Source organism: Stenella coeruleoalba, assembly GCF_951394435.1.
Source record: "Stenella coeruleoalba genome assembly, contig: scaffold_111, whole genome shotgun sequence".
Taxonomy (NCBI): Eukaryota; Metazoa; Chordata; class Mammalia; order Artiodactyla; family Delphinidae; genus Stenella; species Stenella coeruleoalba.
Genome location: NW_027645943.1, coordinates 670,613 through 691,335, shown reverse-complemented (window position 1 = coordinate 691,335; position 20,723 = coordinate 670,613). Strand labels below are relative to the sequence as shown.

General features: G+C 44.0%; 1 long non-coding RNA gene across 8 annotated transcripts in view; it reads right to left on the bottom strand.

Moving 5' to 3' along the window:
- Positions 1-20,723, bottom strand: part of LOC307181455 — a 947,438-nt gene that overhangs the window by 289,085 nt on the left and 637,630 nt on the right. The window contains exon 9 of one of the 8 annotated variants that reach the window (XR_013826792.1): positions 1,472-1,663. The exons of the other annotated variants lie outside the window; for them this stretch is intronic. This is a non-coding gene — a long non-coding RNA (uncharacterized lncRNA). Of the gene's footprint in view, positions 1-1,471; positions 1,664-20,723 lie in introns of those variants that run through there. 8 annotated transcript variants of the gene reach the window in all.

The following is a 20,723-nucleotide window of genomic DNA, read 5'->3' as shown; positions in this document are numbered from 1 at the left end:
ACGTACAATGCAGTATCACTCAGCAATGAAATCTATGTCATCAGGCCCGTAGCAGCATAATGAGTGGATTCAGGTACGATGATTCTAACTGAAATAAGTCACACAGAAAAAGAAACATCATAAGATATCACTAATACACGGAATGTAAACTTGGCTACACAGGAACTGCATTCCAAAACAGAACAGGGTCTCAAATTTAGAAAACCAACTTATGCTTGCTTAAGGGGAAAGGTGAGTTGGGGTGCTGCATAAAACCAGAGATTGAAATGAGCACAGATAAAGTTCCTTAAGCCAAATATGGAATAGACAAGAGCTATTCCTTGCTCAACGAAATGGACTCAAAACCCCATATTAAACGCCTAAGAATGTACCTGACTAGTAAGTATCTTAAAACCTATGGATTGCTATGTCTCCAAAAGAGAATCAAGCGTGTGTACAGGGGCATAAACGCAGCAGTGATAGGATTGGAGAGGTTCGGTGAGCAAATGAAGACCCTTTGAAGTCATATTGCATGGTACCCATTCCACGGGTCTCAACTCTCCAGGTTTAAGGTATTCTTCCTTCAGCTAAAACATGCATGTGGAACCCAAGTATGATCAACCATGTGAATTGGAGACGTGTTCAAATATGTCTCAGTTTTCCTCCCCTGGTACTCGGGTGCAACATTCCAGACGCTTTACTAACACTCTCCCCACTTGGAGAGTCAGCGCCTTTAACCTCCTGTTTGGCCCAGTTTGCAATTTCTGCGGAAGATGAACAGGAATAGCGAGAACCAATGAGAGGCTAGCTGGAGGTGTCTGGACGGGCAAATTTAACTCTCATTTCCCACCAGGAAGAGGAAATAACCAAAGGCTCAGCGCGCCGTACCGGAACCAGATTAGGGCCTGAAGCCATCCTGCGGTGTTGCGGCCAGCTCAAAAGAAAGCGAGCTGAAGAAAGGAGCTCAGGGGCAGTGTAATTCACAAACCTGCAGAGTTATAAATGACAGCTATCGTCCAAAAATAGACTGAAGTAAGGCTGCCAAGAGGACTTGAAAGCGGGGCAGAATTGCAGGAAACCGATTTCAGGAGGTAGACTGGAATTGCATTGAAAGCATAGGAAAAGAGGCAGAACGTCCACAATGATGCACTTGGCCAAAAAGGGCGTATGCGTTTTTTCCTGAATATATTCAGGAAAAAACGCATACGCCCTTTTTGGCCAACCAAGCAAGCTTGCAAAGGAAATCTGCACTACAATGACGTCTCTCTGCCCCCCGGTCAAAAGGGTCATCTGAAAAAAGTGTAAAATCCAGAAAGGCAGGACAGGCCATGGAGAACTGGGAGCCTTGTTATGCTGATGGGCGGGATGTAAATTGCCAACAGACACTCGGGAGAAGTGTATGGTGTTGCCTGAAACATCTAAAAAACAAAGCAACAGAGGCTAGGGCACTGCCACTTATGGTCCTATAGCTTAGGGAAATTAAAGTCAAAAAGACACAGCCACCCCAAAGTTTGGGACGCCTCTGTTTACAAGAACCTCGTTTACAGTACAAGTTCAACATCGCAGAAAGTGAAAAATGAATAAAGAACTTGTGGTATTTACTTACAAAGCAATATCACTCAGCAATGAAATCTGTGTCATCAGGCCCGTAGCATCAGAATGAGTGGATTCAGGTATGATGATTCTAACTGAAGTAAGTCACACAGAAAAAGAAACATCATAAGATATCAGTAATACACGGAATGTAAACTTGGCTACACAGGAACTGAATTACAGAACAGAACAGGGTCTCAAATTTAGAAAACCAACTTATGCTTGCTTAAGGGTAAAGGTGAGTTGGGGTGCTGCATAAAACCAGAGATTGAAATGAGCACAGATAAAGTTCCTTAAGTCAAATATGGAATAGACAAGAGCTACTCCTTGCTCAACGAAATGGACTCAACACCGCATATTAAACGCCTAAGAATGTACCTGACTAGTAAGTATCTTAAAACCTATGGATTGCTATGTCTCCGAAAGAGAATCAAGCATGTGTACAGGGGCATAAACGCAGCAGTGATAGGATTGGAGAGGTTCGGTGAGCAAATGAAGACCCTTTGAAGTCATATTGCATGGTACCCATTACACGGGTCTCAACTCTCCAGGTTTAAGGTATTCTTCCTTCAGCTAAAACATGCATGTGGAACCCAAGTATGATCAACCATGTGAACGGGAGACGTGTTCAAATATGTCTCAGTTTTCCTCCCCTGGTACTCGGGTGCAACATTCCAGACGCTTTACTAACACTCTCCCCACTTGGAGAGTCAGCGCCTTTAACCTCCTGTTTGGCCCAGTTTGCAATTTCTTGGAAGATGAACAGGAATAGCGAGAACCAATGAGAGACTAGCTGGAGGTGTCTGGACGGGCAAATTTAACTCTCATTTCCCACCAGGAAGAGGAAATAACCAAAGGCTCAGCGTGCCGGGCCGGAACCAGATTAGGGCCTGAAGCCATCCTGCGGTGTTGCGGCCAGGTCACAAGAAAGCGAGTTGAAGAAAGGAGCTCAGGGGCACTGTAATTCACAAACCTGCAGAGTTATAAATGACAGCTATCGTCCAAAAATAGACTGAAGTAAGGCTGCCAAGAGGACTTGAAAGCGGGGCAGAATTGCAGGAAACCGATTTCAGGAGGTAGACTGGAATTGCATTGAAAGCATAGGAAAAGAGGCAGAACGTCCACAATGATGCACTTGGCCAAAAAGGGCGTATGCGTTTTTTCCTGAATATATTCAGGAAAAAACGCATACGCCCTTTTTGGCCAACCAAGCAAGCTTGCAAAGGAAATCTGCACTACAATGAAGTCTCACTTCCCCCCGGTCAAAAGGGCCATCTGAAAAAAGTGTAAAATCCAGAAAGGCAGGACAGGACATGGAGAACTGGCAGCCTTGTTATGCTGATGGGCGGGATGTAAATTGCCAACAGACACTCGGGAGAAGTGTATGGTGTTTCCTGAAACATCTAAAAAACAAAGCAACAGAGCCTAGGGCACTGCCACTTATGGTCCTATAGCTTAGAGAAATTAAAATAAAAAAGACACAGCCACCCCAAAGTTTGGGACGCCTCTGTTTACAAGAACCTCGTTTACAGTACAAGTTCAACATCGCAGAAAGTGAAAAATGGATAAAAAACTTGTGGTACTTACGTACAATGCAGTATCACTCAGAAATGAAATCTATGTCATCAGGCCCGTAGCAGCATAATGAGTGGATTCAGGTACGATGATTCTAACTGAAATAAGTCACACAGAAAAAGAAACATCATAAGATATCACTAATACACGGAATGTAAACTTGGCTACACAGGAACTGCATTCCAAAACAGAACAGGGTCTCAAATTTAGAAAACCAATTTATGCTTGCTTAAGGGGAAAGGTGAGTTGGGGTGCTGCATAAAACCAGAGATTGAAATGAGCACAGATAAAGTTCCTTAAGCCAAATATGGAATAGACAAGAGCTACTCCTTGCTCAACGAAATGGACTCAAAACCCCATATTAAACGCCTAAGAATGTACCTGACTAGTAAGTATCGTAAAACCTATGGATTGCTATGTCTCCAAAAGAGAATCAAGCGTGTGTACAGGGGAATAAACGCAGCAGTGATAGGATTGGAGAGGTTCGGTGAGCAAATGAAGACCCTTTGAAGTCATATTGCATGGTACACATTACACGGGTCTCAACTCTCCTGGTTTAAGGTATTCTTCCTTCAGCTAAAACATGCATGTGGAACCCAGAGTATGATCAACCATGTGAACGGGAGACGTGTTCAAATATGTCTCAGTTTTCCTCCCCTGGTACTCGGGTGCAACATTCCAGACGCTTTACTAACACTCTCCCGACTTGGAGAGTCAGTCCCTTTAACCTCCTGTTTGGCCCAGTTTGCAATTTCTGTGGAAGATGAACAGGAATAGCGAGAACCAATGAGAGGCTAGCTGGAGGTGTCTGGACGGGCAAATTTAACTCTCATTTCCCACCAGGAAGAGGAATTAACCAAAGGCTCAGCATGCCGGGCCGGAACCAGATTAGGGCCTGAAGCCATCCTGCGGTGTTGCGACCAGGTCACAAGAAAGCGAGTTGATGAAAGGAGCTCAGGGGCACTGTAATTCACAAACCTGCAGAGTTATAAATGACAGCTATCGTCCAAAAATAGACTGAAGTAAGGCTGCCAAGAGGACTTGAAAGCGGGGCAGAATTGCAGGAAACCGATTTCAGGAGGTAGACTGGAATTGCATTGAAAGCATAGGAAAAGAGGCAGAACGTCCACAATGATGCACTTGGCCAAAAAGGGCGTATGCGTTTTTTCCTGAATATATTCAGGAAAACACGCATACGCCCTTTTTGGCCAACCAAGCAAGCTTGCAAAGGAAATCTGCACTACAATGAAGTCTCACTTCCCCCCGGTCAAAAGGGTCATCTGAAAAAAGTGTAAAATCCAGAAAGGCAGGACAGGCCATGGAGAACTGGGAGCCTTGTTATGCTGATGGGCGGGATGTAAATTGCCAACAGACACTCGGGAGAAGTGTATGGTGTTTCCTGAAACATCTAAAAAACAAAGCAACAGAGCCTAGGGCACTTCCACTTATGGTCCTATAGCTTAGGGAAATTAAAATCAAAAAGACACAGCCACCCCAAAGTTTGGAACGGCTCTGTTTACAAGAACCTCGTTTACAGTACAAGTTCAACATCACAGAAAGTGAAAAATGGATAAAGAACTTGTGGTACTTACGTACAATGCAGTATCACTCAGCAATGAAATCTATGTCATCAGGCCCGTAGCAGCATAATGAGTAGATTCAGGTACGATGATTCTAACTGAAATAAGTCACACAGAAAAAGAAACATCATAAGATATCACTAATAAACGGAATGTAAACTTGGCTACACAGGAACTGAATTCCAAAACAGAACAGGTTCTCAAATTTAGAAAACCAACTTATGCTTGCTTAAGGGGAAAGGTGAGTTGGGTTGCTGCATAAAACCAGAGATTGAAATGAGCACAGATAAAGTTCCTTAAGCCAAATATGGAATAGACAAGAGCTACTCCTTGCTCAACGAAATGGACTCAACACCGCATATTAAACGCCTAAGAATGTACCTGACTAGTAAGTATCTTAAAACCTATGGATGGCTATGTCTCCGAAAGAGAATCAAGCATGTGTACAGGGGCATAAACGCAGCAGTGATAGGATTGGAGAGGTTCGGTGAGCAATTGAAGACCCTTTGAAGTCATATTGCATGGTACCCATTCCACGGGTTTCAACTACCCAGGTTTTAGGTATTCTTCCTTCAGCTAAAACATGCATGTGGAACCCAGAGTATGATCAACCATGTGATCGGGAGACGTGTTCAAATATGTCTCAGTTTTCCTCCCCTGGTACTCGGGTGCAACATTCCAGACGCTTTACTAACACTCTCCCCACTTGGAGAGTCAGCGCCTTTAACCTCCTGTTTGGCCCAGTTTGCAATTTCTGCGGAAGATGAACAGGAATAGCGAGAACCAATGAGAGGCTAGCTGGAGGTGTCTGGACGGGCAAATTTAACTCTCATTTCCCACCAGGAAGAGGAAATAACCAAAGGCTCAGCATGCCGTGCCGGAACAAGATTAGGGCCTGAAGCCATCCTGCGGTGTTGCGGCCAGGTCACAAGAAAGCGAGTTGAAGAAAGGAGCTCAGGGGCACTGTAATTCACAAACCTGCAGAGTTATAAATGACAGCTATCGTCCAAAAATAGACTGAAGTAAGGCTGCCAAGAGGACTTGAAAGCGGGGCAGAATTGCAGGAAACCGATTTCAGGAGGTAGACTGGAATTGCATTGAAAGCATAGGAAAAGAGGCAGAACGTCCACAATGATGCACTTGGCCAAAAAGGGCGTATGCGTTTTTTCCTGAATATATTCAGGAAAAAACGCATACGCCCTTTTTGGCCAACCACGCAAGCTTGCAAAGGAAATCTGCACTACAATGAAGTCTCACTTCCCCCCGGTCAAAAGGGCCATCTGAAAAAAGTGTAAAATCCAGAAAGGCAGGACAGACCATGGAGAACTGGGAGCCTTGTTATGCTGATGGGCGGGATGTAAATTGCCAACAGACACTCGGGAGAAGTGTATGGTGTTTCCTGAAACATCTAAAAAACAAAGCAACAGAGCCTAGGGCACTGCCACTTATGGTCCTATAGCTTAGGGAAATTAAAATCAAAAAGACACAGCCACCCCAAAGTTTGGGACGCCTCTGTTTACAAGAACCTCGTTTACAGTACAAGTTCAACATCGCAGAAAGTGAAAAATGGATAAAGAAGTTGTGGTATTTACTTACAAAGGAATATCACTCAGCAATGAAATCTATGTCATCAGGCCCGTAGCAGCATAATGAGTAGATTCAGGTACGATGATTCTAACTGAAATAAGTCACACAGAAAAAGAAACATCATAAGATATCACTAATACACGGAATGTAAACTTGGCTACACAGGAACTGAATTCCAAAACAGAACAGGTTCTCAAATTTAGAAAACCAACTTATGCTTGCTTAAGGGGAAAGGTGAGTTGGGTTGCTGCATAAAACCAGAGATTGAAATGAGCACAGATAAAGTTCCTTAAGCCAAATATGGAATAGACAAGAGCTACTCCTTGCTCAACGAAATGGACTCAACACCGCATATTAAACGCCTAAGAATGTACCTGACTAGTAAGTATCTTAAAACCTATGGATGGCTATGTCTCCGAAAGAGAATCAAGCATGTGTACAGGGGCATAAACGCAGCAGTGATAGGATTGGAGAGGTTCGGTGAGCAATTGAAGACCCTTTGAAGTCATATTGCATGGTACCCATTCCACGGGTTTCAACTACCCAGGTTTTAGGTATTCTTCCTTCAGCTAAAACATGCATGTGGAACCCAGAGTATGATCAACCATGTGATCGGGAGACGTGTTCAAATATGTCTCAGTTTTCCTCCCCTGGTACTCGGGTGCAACATTCCAGACGCTTTACTAACACTCTCCCCACTTGGAGAGTCAGCGCCTTTAACCTCCTGTTTGGCCCAGTTTGCAATTTCTGCGGAAGATGAACAGGAATAGCGAGAACCAATGAGAGGCTAGCTGGAGGTGTCTGGACAGGCAAATTTAACTCTCATTTCCCACCAGGAAGAGGAAATAACCAAAGGCTCAGCATGCCGTGCCGGAACCAGATTAGGGCCTGAAGCCATCCTGCGGTGTTGCGGCCAGGTCACAAGAAAGCGAGTTGAAGAAAGGAGCTCAGGGGCACTGTAATTCACAAACCTGCAGAGTTATAAATGACAGCTATCGTCCAAAAATAGACTGAAGTAAGGCTGCCAAGAGGACTTGAAAGCGGGGCAGAATTGCAGGAAACCGATTTCAGGAGGTAGACTGGAATTGCATTGAAAGCATAGGAAAAGAGGCAGAACGTCCACAATGATGCACTTGGCCAAAAAGGGCGTATGCGTTTTTTCCTGAATATATTCAGGAAAAAACGCATACGGACTTTTTGGCCAACCAAGCAAGCTTGCAAAGGAAATCTGCACTACAATGAAGTCTCACTTCCCCCCGGTCAAAAGGGCCATCTGAAAAAAATGTAAAATCCAGAAAGGCAGGACAGACCATGGAGAACTGGGAGCCTTGTTATGCTGATGGGCGGGATGTAAATTGCCAACAGACACTCGGGAGAAGTGTATGGTGTTTCCTGAAACATCTAAAAAACAAAGCAACAGAGGCTAGGGCACTGCCACTTATGGTCCTATAGCTTAGGGAAATTAAAATCAAAAAGACACAGCCACCCCAAAGTTTGGGACGCCTCTGTTTACAAGAACCTCGTTTACAGTACAAGTTCAACATCGCAGAAAGTGAAAAATGGATAAAGAAGTTGTGGTATTTACTTACAAAGGAATATCACTCAGCAATGAAATCTATGTCATCAGGCCCTTAGCAGCACAATGAGTGGATTCAGGTATGATGATTCTAACTGAAATAAGTCACACAGAAAAAGAAACATCATAAGATATCAGTAATACACGGAATGGAAACTTGGCTACACAGGAACTGAATTACAGAACAGAACAGGGTCTCAAATTTAGAAAACCAACTTATGCTTGCTTAAGGGTAAAGGTGAGTTGGGGTGCTGTATAAAACCAGAGATTGAAATGAGCACAGATAAAGTTCCTTAAGTCAAATATGGAATAGACAAGAGCTACTCCTTGCTCAACGAAATGGACTCAACACCGCATATTAAACGCCTAAGAATGTACCTGACTAGTAAGTATCTTAAAACCTATGGATTGCTATGTCTCCGAAAGAGAATCAAGCATGTGTACAGGGGCATAAACGCAGCAGTTATAGGATTGGAGAGGTTCGGTGAGCAAATGAAGACCCTTTGAAGTCATATTGCATGGTACCCATTACACGGGTCTCAACTCTCCAGGTTTAAGGTATTCTTCCTTCAGCTAAAACATGCATGTGGAACCCAAGTATGATCAACCATGTGAACGGGAGACGTGTTCAAATATGTCTCAGTTTTCCTCCCCTGGTACTCGGGTGCAACATTCCAGACGCTTTACTAACACTCTCCCCACTTGGAGAGTCAGCGCCTTTAACCTCCTGTTTGGCCCAGTTTGCAATTTCTGCGGAAGATGAACAGGAATAGCGAGAACCAATGAGAGGCTAGCTGGAGGTGTCTGGACGGGCAAATTTAACTCTCATTTCCCACCAGGAAGAGGAATTAACCAAAGGCTCAGCATGCCTTGCCGGAACCAGATTAGGGCCTGAAGCCATCCTGCGGTGTTGCGGCCAGGTCACAAGAAAGCGAGTTGAAGAAAGGAGTTCAGGGGCACTGTAATTCACAAACCTGCAGAGTTATAAATGACAGCTATCGTCCAAAAATAGACTGAAGTAAGGCTGCCAAGAGGACTTGAAAGCGGGGCAGAATTGCAGGAAACCGATTTCAGGAGGTAGACTGGAATTGCATTGAAAGCATAGGAAAAGAGGCAGAACGTCCACAATGATGCACTTGGCCAAAAAGGGCGTATGCGTTTTTTCCTGAATATATTCAGGAAAAAACGCATACGCCCTTTTGGCCAACCAAGCAAGCTTGCAAAGGAAATCTGCACTACAATGAAGTCTCACTTCCCCCCGGTCAAAAGGGCCATCTGAAAAAAGTGTAAAATCCAGAAAGGCAGGACAGGCCATGGAGAACTGGGAGCCTTGTTATGCTGATGGGCGGGATGTAAATTGCCAACAACCACTTGGGAGAAGTGTATAGTGTTTCCTGAAACATCTAAAAAACAAAGCAACAGAGCCTAGGGCACTTCCACTTATGGTCCTATAGCTTAGGGAAATTAAATCAAAAAGACACAGCCACCCCAAAGTTTGGGACGCCTCCGTTTACAAGAACCTCGTTTACCGTACAAGTTCAATATCACAGAAAGTGAAAAATGGATAAAGAACTTGTGGTACTTATGTACAATGCAGTATCACTCAGCAATGAAATCTATGTCATCAGGCCCGTAGCAGCATAATGAGTGGATTCAGGTACGATGATTCTAACTGAAATAAGTCACACAGAAAATGAAACATCATAAGATATCACTAATACACGGAATGTAAACTTGGCTACACAGGAACTGCATTCCAAAACAGAACAGGGTCTCAAATTTAGAAAACCAACTTATGCTTGCTTAAGGGTAAAGGTGAGTTGGGGTGCTGCATAAAACCAGAGATTGAAATGAGCACAGATAAAGTTCCTTAAGCCAAATATGGAATAGACAAGAGCTACTCCTTGCTCAACGAAATGGACTCAACTCCCCATATTAAACGCCTAAGAATGTACCTGACTAGTAAGTATCTTAAAACCTATGGATTGCTATGTCTCCGAAAGAGAATCAAGCATGTGTACAGGGGCATAAACGCAGCAGTGATAGGATTGGAGAGGTTCGATGAGCAAATGAAGACCCTTTGAAGTCATATTGCATGGTACCCATTCCACGGGTCTCAACTCTCCAGGTTTAAGGTATTCTTCCTTCAGCTAAAACATGCATGTGGAACCCAGAGTATGATCAACCATGTGAATGGGAGACGTGTTCAAATATGTCTCAGTTTTCCTCCCCTGGTACTCGGGTGCAACATTCCAGACGCTTTACTAACACTCTCCCTACTTGGAGAGTCAGTGCCTTTAACCTCCTGTTTGGCCCAGTTTGCAATTTCTGCGGAAGATGAACAGGAATAGCGAGAACCAATGAGAGTCTAGCTGGAGGTGTCTGGACGGGCAAATTTAACTCTCATTTCCCACCAGGAAGAGGAAATAACCAAAGGCTCAGCGTGCCGTGCCGGAACCAGATTAGGGCCTGAAGCCATCCTGCGGTGTTGCGGCCAGCTCAAAAGAAAGCGAGTTGAAGAAAGGAGCTCAGGGGCACTGTAATTCACAAACCTGCAGAGTTATAAATGACAGCTATCGTCCAAAAATAGACTGAAGTAAGGCTGCCAAGAGGACTTGAAAGCGGGGCAGAATTGCAGGAAACCGATTTCAGGAGGTAGACTGGAATTGCATTGAAAGCATAGGAAAAGAGGCAGAACGTCCACAATGATGCACTTGGCCAAAAAGGGCGTATGCGTTTTTTCCTGAATATATTCAGGAAAAAACGCATACGCCCTTTTTGGCCAACCAAGCAAGCTTGCAAAGGAAATCTGCACTAAAATGAAGTCTCACTTCCCCCCGGTCAAAAGAGCCATCTGAAAAAAGTGTAAAATCCAGAAAGGCAGGACAGGCCATGGAGAACTGGGAGCCTTGTTATGCTGATGGGCGGGATGTAAATTGCCAACAACCACTCGGGAGAAGTGTATGGTGTTTCCTGAAACATCTAAAAAACAAAGCAACAGAACCTAGGGCACTTCCACTTATGGTCCTATAGCTTAGGGAAATTAAAATCAAAAAGACACAGCCACCCCAAAGTTTGGAACGGCTCTGTTTACAAGAACCTCGTTTACAGTACAAGTTCAACATCGCAGAAAGTGAAAAATGGATAAAGAAGTTGTGGTATTTACTTACAAAGCAATATCACTCAGCAATGAAATCTGTGTCATCAGGCCCTTAGCAGCACAATGAGTGGATTCAGGTATGATGATTCTAACTGAAATAAGTCACACAGAAAAAGAAACATCATAAGATATCAGTAATACACGGAATGTAAACTTGGCTACACAGGAACTGAATTACAGAACAGAACAGGGTCTCAAATTTAGAAAACCAACTTATGCTTGCTTAAGGGTAAAGGTGAGTTGGTGTGCTGCATAAAACCAGAGATTGAAATGAGCACAGATAAAGTTCCTTAAGCCAAATATGGAATAGACAAGAGCTACTCCTTGCTCAACGAAATGGACTCAACACCGCATATTAAACGCCTAAGAATGTACCTGACTAGTAAGTATCTTAAAACCTATGGATTGCTATGTCTCCGAAAGAGAATCAAGCATGTGTACAGGGGCATAAACGCAGCAGTGATAGGATTGGAGAGGTTCGGTGAGCAAATGAAGACCCTTTGAAGTTATATTGCATGGTACCCATTCCACGGGTTTCAACTACCCAGGTTTTAGGTATTCTTCCTTCAGCTAAAACATGCATGTGGAACCCAGAGTATGATCAACCATGTGATCGGGAGACGTGTTCAAATATGTCTCAGTTTTCGTACCCTGGTACTCGGGTGCAACATTCCAGACGCTTTACTAACACTCTCCCGACTTGGAGAGTCAGTGTCTTTAACCTCCTGTTTGGCCCAGTTTGCAATTTCTGCGGAAGATGAACAGGAATAGCGAGAACCAATGAGAGACTAGCTGGAGGTGTCTGGACGGGCAAATTTAATTCTCATTTCCCACCAGGAAGAGGAATTAACCAAAGGCTCAGCGTGCCGTGCCGGAACCAGATTAGGGCCTGAAGCCATCCTGCGGTGTTGCGGCCAGGTCACAAGAAAGCGAGTTGAAGAAAGGAGCTCAGGGGCACTGTAATTCACAAACCTGCAGAGTTATAAATGACAGCTATCGTCCAAAAATAGACTGAAGTAAGGCTGCCAAGAGGACTTGAAAGCGGGGCAGAATTGCAGGAAACCGATTTCAGGAGGTAGACTGGAATTGCATTGAAAGCATAGGAAAAGAGGCAGAACGTCCACAATGATGCACTTGGCCAAAAAGGGCGTATGCGTTTTTTCCTGAATATATTCAGGAAAAAACGCATACGCCCTTTTTGGCCAACCAAGCAAGCTTGCAAAGGAAATCTGCACTACAATGAAGTCTCACTTCCCCCCGGTCAAAAGGGCCATCTGAAAAAAGTGTAAAATCCAGAAAGGCAACAGGCCATTGAGAACTGGGAGCCTTGTTATGCTGATGGGCGGGATGTAAATTGCCAACAGACACTCGGGAGAAGTGTATGGTGTTTCCTGAAACATCTAAAAAACAAAGCAACAGAGCCTAGGGCACTTCCACTTATGGTCCTATAGCTTAGGGAAATTAAAATCAAAAAGACACAGCCACCCCAAAGTTTGGAAGGGCTCTGTTTACAAGAACCTCGTTTACAGTACAAGTTCAACATCGCAGAAAGTGAAAAATGGATAAAGAAGTTGTGGTATTTACTTACAAAGCAATATCACTCAGCAATGAAATCTGTGTCATCAGGCCCTTAGCAGCACAATGAGTGGATTCAGGTATGATGATTCTAACTGAAATAAGTCACACAGAAAAAGAAACATCATAAGATATCAGTAATACACGGAATGGAAACTTGGCTACACAGGAACTGAATTACAGAACAGAACAGGGTCTCATATTTAGAAAACCAACTTATGCTTGCTTAAGGGTAAAGGTGAGTTGGGGTGCTGCATAAAACCAGAGATTGAAATGAGCACAGATAAAGTTCCTTAAGCCAAATATGGAATAGACAAGAGCTACTCCTTGCTCAACGAAATGGACTCAACACCGCATATTAAACGCCTAAGAATGTACCTGACTAGTAAGTATCTTAAAACCTATGGATTGCTATGTCTCCGAAAGAGAATCAAGCATGTGTACAGGGGCATAAACGCAGCAGTGATAGGATTGGAGAGGTTCGGTGAGCAAATGAAGACCCTTTGAAGTCATATTGCATGGTACCCATTCCACGGGTTTCAACTACCCAGGTTTTAGGTATTCTTCCTTCAGCTAAAACATGCATGTGGAACCCAGAGTATGATCAACCATGTGATCGGGAGACGTGTTCAAATATGTCTCAGTTTTCGTACCCTGGTACTCGGGTGCAACATTCCAGACGCTTTACTAACACTCTCCCTACTTGGAGAGTCAGTGCCTTTAACCTCCTGTTTGGCCCAGTTTGCAATTTCTGCGGAAGATGAACAGGAATAGCGAGAACCAATGAGAGACTAGCTGGAGGTGTCTGGACGGGCAAATTTAACTCTCATTTCCCACCAGGAAGAGGAATTAACCAAAGGCTCAGTGTGCCGTGCCAGAACCAGATTAGGGCCTGAAGCCATCCTGCGGTGTTGCGGCCAGCTCAAAAGAAAGCGAGTTGAAGAAAGGAGCTCAGGGGCACTGTAATTCACAAACCTGCAGAGTTATAAATGACAGCTATCGTCCAAAAATAGACTGAAGTAAGGCTGCCAAGAGGACTTGAAAGCGGGGCAGAATTGCAGGAAACCGATTTCAGGAGGTAGACTGGAATTGCATTGAAAGCATAGGAAAAGAGGCAGAACGTCCACAATGATGCACTTGGCCAAAAAGGGCGTATGCGTTTTTTCCTGAATATATTCAGGAAAAAACGCATACGCCCTTTTTGGCCAACCAAGCAAGCTTGCAAAGGAAATCTGCACTACAATGAAGTCTCACTTCCCCCCGGTCAAAAGGGCCATCTGAAAAAAGTGTAAAATCCAGAAAGGCAGGACAGGCCATGGAGAACTGGGAGCCTTGTTATGCTGATGGGCGGGATGTAAATTGCCAACAGACACTCGGGAGAAGTGTATGGTGTTTCCTGAAACATCTAAAAAACAAAGCAACAGAGCCTAGGGCACTTCCACTTATGGTCCTATAGCTTAGGGAAATTAAAATCAAAAAGACACAGCCACCCCAAAGTTTGGAACGGCTCTGTTTACAAGAACCTCGTTTACAGTACAAGTTCAACATCTCAGAAAGTGAAAAATGGATAAAGAAGTTGTGGTATTTACTTACAAAGCAATATCACTCAGCAATGAAATCTGTGTCATCAGGCCCTTAGCAGCACAATGAGTGGATTCAGGTATGATGATTCTAACTGAAATAAGTCACACAGAAAAAGAAACATCATAAGATATCAGTAATACACGGAATGGAAACTTGGCTACACAGGAACTGAATTACAGAACAGAACAGGGTCTCAAATTTCGAAAACCAACTTATGCTTGCTTAAGGGTAAAGGTGAGTTGGGGTGCTGCATAAAACCAGAGATTGAAATGAGCACAGATAAAGTTCCTTAAGCCAAATATGGAATAGACAAGAGCTACTCCTTGCTCAACGAAATGGACTCAACACCGCATATTAAACGCCTAAGAATGTACCTGACTAGTAAGTATCTTAAAACCTATGGATTGCTATGTCTCCGAAAGAGAATCAAGCATGTGTACAGGGGCATAAACGCAGCAGTGATAGGATTGGAGAGGTTCGGTGAGCAAATGAAGACCCTTTGAAGTCATATTGCATGGTACCCATTCCACGGGTTTCAACTACCCAGGTTTTAGGTATTCTTCCTTCAGCTAAAACATGCATGTGGAACCCAGAGTATGATCAACCATGTGATCGGGAGACGTGTTCAAATATGTCTCAGTTTTCCTCCCCTGGTACTCGGGGGCAACATTCCAGACGCTTTACTAACACTCTCCCCACTTGGAGAGTCAGCGCCTTTAACCTCCTGTTTGGCACAGTTTGCAAATTCTGTGGAAGATGAACAGGAATAGCGAGAACCAATGAGAGGCTAGCTGGAGGTGTCTGGACGGGCAAATTTAACTCTCATTTCCCACCAGGAAGAGGAAATAACCAAAGGCTCAGCGTGCCGTACTGGAACCAGATTAGGGCCTGAAGCCATCCTGCGGTGTTGCGGCCAGCTCAAAAGAAAGCGAGTTGAAGAAAGGAGCTCAGGGGCACTGTAATTCACAAACCTGCAGAGTTATAAATGATAGCTATCGTCCAAAAATAGACTGAAGTAAGGCTGCCAAGACGACTTGAAAGCGGGGCAGAATTGCAGGAAACCGATTTCAGGAGGTAGACTGGAATTGCATTGAAAGCATAGGAAAAGAGGCAGAACGTCCACAATGATGCCCTTGGCCAAAAAGGGCGTATGCGTTTTTTCCTGAATATATTCAGGAAAAAACGCATACGCCCTTTTTGGCCAACCAAGCAAGCTTGCAAAGGAAATCTGCACTACAATGAAGTCTCACTTCCCCCCGGTCAAAAGGGCCATCTGAAAAAAGTGTAAAATCCAGAAAGGCAGGACAGGCCATGGAGAACTGGGAGCCTTGTTATGCTGATGGGCGGGATGTAAATTGCCAACAACCACTCGGGAGAAGTGTATGGTGTTTCCTGAAACATCTAAAAAACAAAGCAACAGAACCTAGGGCACTTCCACTTATGGTCCTATAGCTTAGGGAAATTAAAATCAAAAAGACACAGCCACCCCAAAGTTTGGAACGGCTCTGTTTACAAGAACCTCGTTTACAGTACAAGTTCAACATCGCAGAAAGTGAAAAATGGATAAAGAAGTTGTGGTATTTACTTACAAAGCAATATCACTCAGCAATGAAATCTGTGTCATCAGGCCCTTAGCAGCACAATGAGTGGATTCAGGTATGATGATTCTAACTGAAATAAGTCACACAGAAAAAGAAACATCATAAGATATCAGTAATACACGAAATGTAAACTTGGCTACACAGGAACTGAATTACAGAACAGAACAGGGTCTCAAATTTAGAAAAGCAACTTATGCTTGCTTAAGGGGAAAGGTGAGTTGGGGTGCTGCATAAAACCAGAGATTGAAATGAGCACAGATAAAGTTCCTTAAGCCAAATATGGAATAGACAAGAGCTACTCCTTGCTCAACGAAATGGACTCAACACCCCATATTAAACGCCTAAGAATGTACCTGACTAGTAAGTATCTTAAAACCTATGGATTGCTATGTCTCCAAAAGAGAATCAAGCGTGTGTACAGGGGCATAAACGCAGCAGTGATAGGACTGGAGAGATTCGGTGAGCAAATGAAGACCCTTTGAAGTAATATTGCATGGTACCCATTCCACGGGTCTCAAGTCTCCAGGTTTAAGGTATTCTTCCTTCAGCTAAAACATGCATGTGGAACTCAGAGTATGATCAACCATGTGAACGGGAGACGTGTTCAAATATGTCTCAGTTTTCCTCCCCTGGTACTCGGGTGCAACATTCCAGACGCTTTACTAACACTCTCCCGACTTGGAGAGTCAGTCCCTTTAACCTCCTGTTTGGCCCAGTTTGCAATTTCTGCGGAAGATGAACAGGAATAGCGAGAACCAATGAGAGACTAGCTGGAGGTGTCTGAACGGGCAAATTTAACTCTCATTTCCCACCAGGAAGAGGAATTAACCAAAGGCTCAGCATGCCGGGCCGGAACCAGATTAGGGCCTGAAGCCATCCTGCGGTGTTGCGGCCAGGTCACAAGAAAGCGAGTTGAAGAAAGGAGCTCAGGGGCACTGTAATTCACAAACCTGCAGAGTTATAAATGACAGCTATCGTCCAAAAATAGACTGAAGTAAGGCTGCCAAGAGGACTTGAAAGCGGGGCAGAATTGCAGGAAACCGATTTCAGGAGGTAGACTGGAATTGCATTGAAAGCATAGGAAAAGAGGCAGAACGTCCACAATGATGCACTTGGCCAAAAAGGGCGTATGCGTTTTTTCCTGAATATATTCAGGAAAAAACGCATACGCCCTTTTTGGCCAACCAAGCAAGCTTGCAAAGGAAATCTGCACTACAATGAAGTCTCACTTCCCCCCGGTCAAAAGGGCCATCTGAAAAAAGTGTAAAATCCAGAAAGGCAGGACAGGCCATGGAGAACTGGGAGCCTTGTTATGCTGATGGGCGGGATGTAAATTGCCAACAGACACTCGGGAGAAGTGTATGGTGTTTCCTGAAACATCTAAAAAACAAAGCAACAGAGCCTAGGGCACTGCCACTTATGGTCCTATAGCTTAGGGAAATTAAAATAAAAAAGACACAGCCACCCCAAAGTTTGGGACGCCTCTGTTTACAAGAACCTCGTTTACCGTACAAGTTCAATATCACAGAAAGTGAAAAATGGATAAAGAACTTGTGGTACTTACGTACAATGCAGTATCACTCAGCAATGAAATCTGTGTCATCAGGCCCGTAGCAGCATAATGAGTGGATTCAGGTACGATAATTCTAACTGAAATAAGTCACACAGAAAAAGAAACATCATAAGATATCACTAATACACAGAATTTAAACTTGGCTACACAGGAACTGAATTCCAAAACAGAACAGGGTCTCAAATTTAGAAAAGCAACTTATGCGTGCTTAAGGGGAAAGGTGAGTTGGGGTGCTGCATAAAACCAGAGATTGAAATGAGCACAGATAAAGTTCCTTAAGGCAAATATGGAATAGACAAGAGCTACTCCTTGCTCAACGAAATGGACTCAACACCGCATATTAAACGCCTAAGAATGTACCTGACTAGTAAGTATCTTAAAACCTATGGATTGCTATGTCTCCAAAAGAGAATCAAGCGTGTGTACAGGGGCATAAATGCAGCAGTGATAGGATTGGAGAGGTTCGGTGAGCAAATGAAGACCCTTTGAAGTCATATTGCATGGGACCCATTCCACGGGTCTCAACTCTGCAGGTTTAAAGTATTCTTCCTTCAGCTAAAACATGCAGGTGGAACCCAGAGTACGATCAACCATGTGAACGGGAGACGTGTTCAAATATGTCTCAGTTTTCCTCCCCTGGTACTCGGGTGCAACATTCCAGACGCTTTACTAACACTCTCCCCACTTGGAGAGTCAGCGCCTTTAACCTCCTGTTTGGCCCAGTTTGCAATTTCTGCGGAAGATGAACAGGAATAGCGAGAACCAATGAGAGACTAGCTGGAGGTGTCTGGACGGGCAAATTTAACTCTCATTTCCCACCAGGATGAGGAAATAACCAAAGGCTCAGCATGCCGTGCCGGAACCAGATTAGGGCCTGAAGCTATCCTGCGGTGTTGCGGCCAGGTCACAAGAAAGCGAGTTGAAGAAAGGAGCTCAGGGGCACTGTAATTCACAAACCTGCAGAGTTATAAATGACAGCTATCGTCCAAAAATAGACTGAAGTAAGGCTGCCAAGAGGACTTGAAAGCGGGGCAGAATTGCAGGAAACCGATTTCAGGAGGTAGACTGGAATTGCATTGAAAGCATAGGAAAAGAGGCAGAACGTCCACAATGATGCACTTGGCCAAAAAGGGCGTATGCGTTTTTTCCTGAATATATTCAGGAAAAAACGCATACGCCCTTTTTGGCCAACCAAGCAAGCTTGCAAAGGAAATCTGCACTACAATGAAGTCTCACTTCCCCCCGGTCAAAAGGGCCATCTGAAAAGAGTGTAAAATCCAGAAAGGCAGGACAGGCCATGGAGAACTGGGAGCCTTGTTATGCTGATGGGCGGGATGTAAATTGCCAACAACCACTGGGGAGAAGTGTATGGTGTTTCCTGAAACATCTAAAAAACAAAGCAACAGAGCCCAGGGCACTGCCACTTATGGTCCTATAGCTTAGGGAAATTAAAATCAAAAAGACACAGCCACCCCAAAGTTTGGGACGCCTCTGTTTACAAGAACCTCGTTTACAGTACAAGTTCAACATCGCAGAAAGTGAAAAATGGATAAAGAACTTGTGGTATTTACTTACAACGCAGTATCACTCAGCAATGAAATCTATGTCATCAGGCCCGTAGCAGCATAATGAGTGGATTCAGGTACGATGATTCTAACTGAAATAAGTCACACAGAAAATGAAACATCATAAGATATCACTAATACACGGAATGTAAACTTGGCTACACAGGAACTGCATTCCAAAACAGAACAGGGTCTCAAATTTAGAAAACCAACTTATGCTTGCTTAAGGGTAAAGGTGAGTTGGGGTGCTGCATAAAACCAGAGATTGAAATGAGCACAGATAAAGTTCCTTAAGTCAAATATGGAATAGACAAGAGCTACTCCTTGCTCAACGAAATGGACTCAACACCGCATATTAAACGCCTAAGAATGTACCTGACTAGTAAGTATCGTAAAACCTATGGATTGCTATGTCTCCAAAAGAGAATCAAGCGTGTGTACAGGGGCATAAACGCAGCAGTGATAGGATTGGAGAGGTTCGGTGAGCAAATGAAGACCCTTTGAAGTCATATTGCATGGTACCCATTACACGGGTCTCAACTCTCCAGGTTTAAGGTATTCTTCCTTCAGCTAAAACATGCATGTGGAACCCAAGTATGATCAACCATGTGAACGGGAGACGTGTTCAAATATGTCTCAGTTTTCCTCCCCTGGTACTCGGGTGCAACATTCCAGACGCTTTACTAACACTCTCCCCACTTGGAGAGTCAGCGCCTTTAACCTCCTGTTTGGCTCAGTTTGCAATTTCTGCGGAAGATGAACAGGAATAGCGAGAACCAATGAGAGGCTAGCTGGAGGTGTCTGGACAGGCAAATTTAACTCTCATTTCCCACCAGGAAGAGGAAATATCCAAAGGCTCAGTGTGCCGTGCCGGAACCAGATTAGGGCCTGAAGCCATCCTGCGGTGTTGCGGCCAGCTCAAAAGAAAGCGAGTTGAAGAAAGGAGCTCAGGGGCACAGTAATTCACAAACCTGCAGAGTTATAAATGACAGCTATCGTCCAAAAATAGACTGAAGTAAGGCTGCCAAGAGGACTTGAAAGCGGGGCAGAATTGCAGGAAACCGATTTCAGGAGGTAGACTGGAATTGCATTGAAAGCATAGGAAAAGAGGCAGAACGTCCACAATGATGCACTTGGCCAAAAAGGGCGTATGCGTTTTTTCCTGAATATATTCAGGAAAAAACGCATACGCCCTTTTTGGCCAACCAAGCAAGCTTGCAAAGGAAATCTGCACTACAATGAAGTCTCACTTCCCCCCGGTCAAAAGGGCCATCTGAAAAAAGTGTAAAATCCAGAAAGGCAGGACAGGCCATGGAGAACTGGGAGCCTTGTTATGCTGATGGGCGGGATGTAAATTGCCAACAACCACTCGGGAGAAGTGTATGGTGTTTCCTGAAACATCTAAAAAACAAAGCAACAGAACCTAGGGCACTTCCACTTATGGTCCTATAGCTTAGGGAAATTAAAATAAAAAAGACACAGCCACCCCAAAGTTTGGGACGCCTCTGTTTACAAGAACCTCGTTTACAGTACAAGTTCAACATCGCAGAAAGTGAAAAATGGATAAAGAACTTGTGGTATTTACTTACAACGCAGTATCACTCAGCAATGAAATCTATGTCATCAGGCCCGTAGCAGCATAATGAGTGGATTCAGGTACGATGATTCTAACTGAAATAAGTCACACAGAAAAAGAAACATCATAAGATATCACTAATACACGGAATGTAAACTTGGCTACACAGGAACTGCATTCCAAAACAGAACAGGGTCTC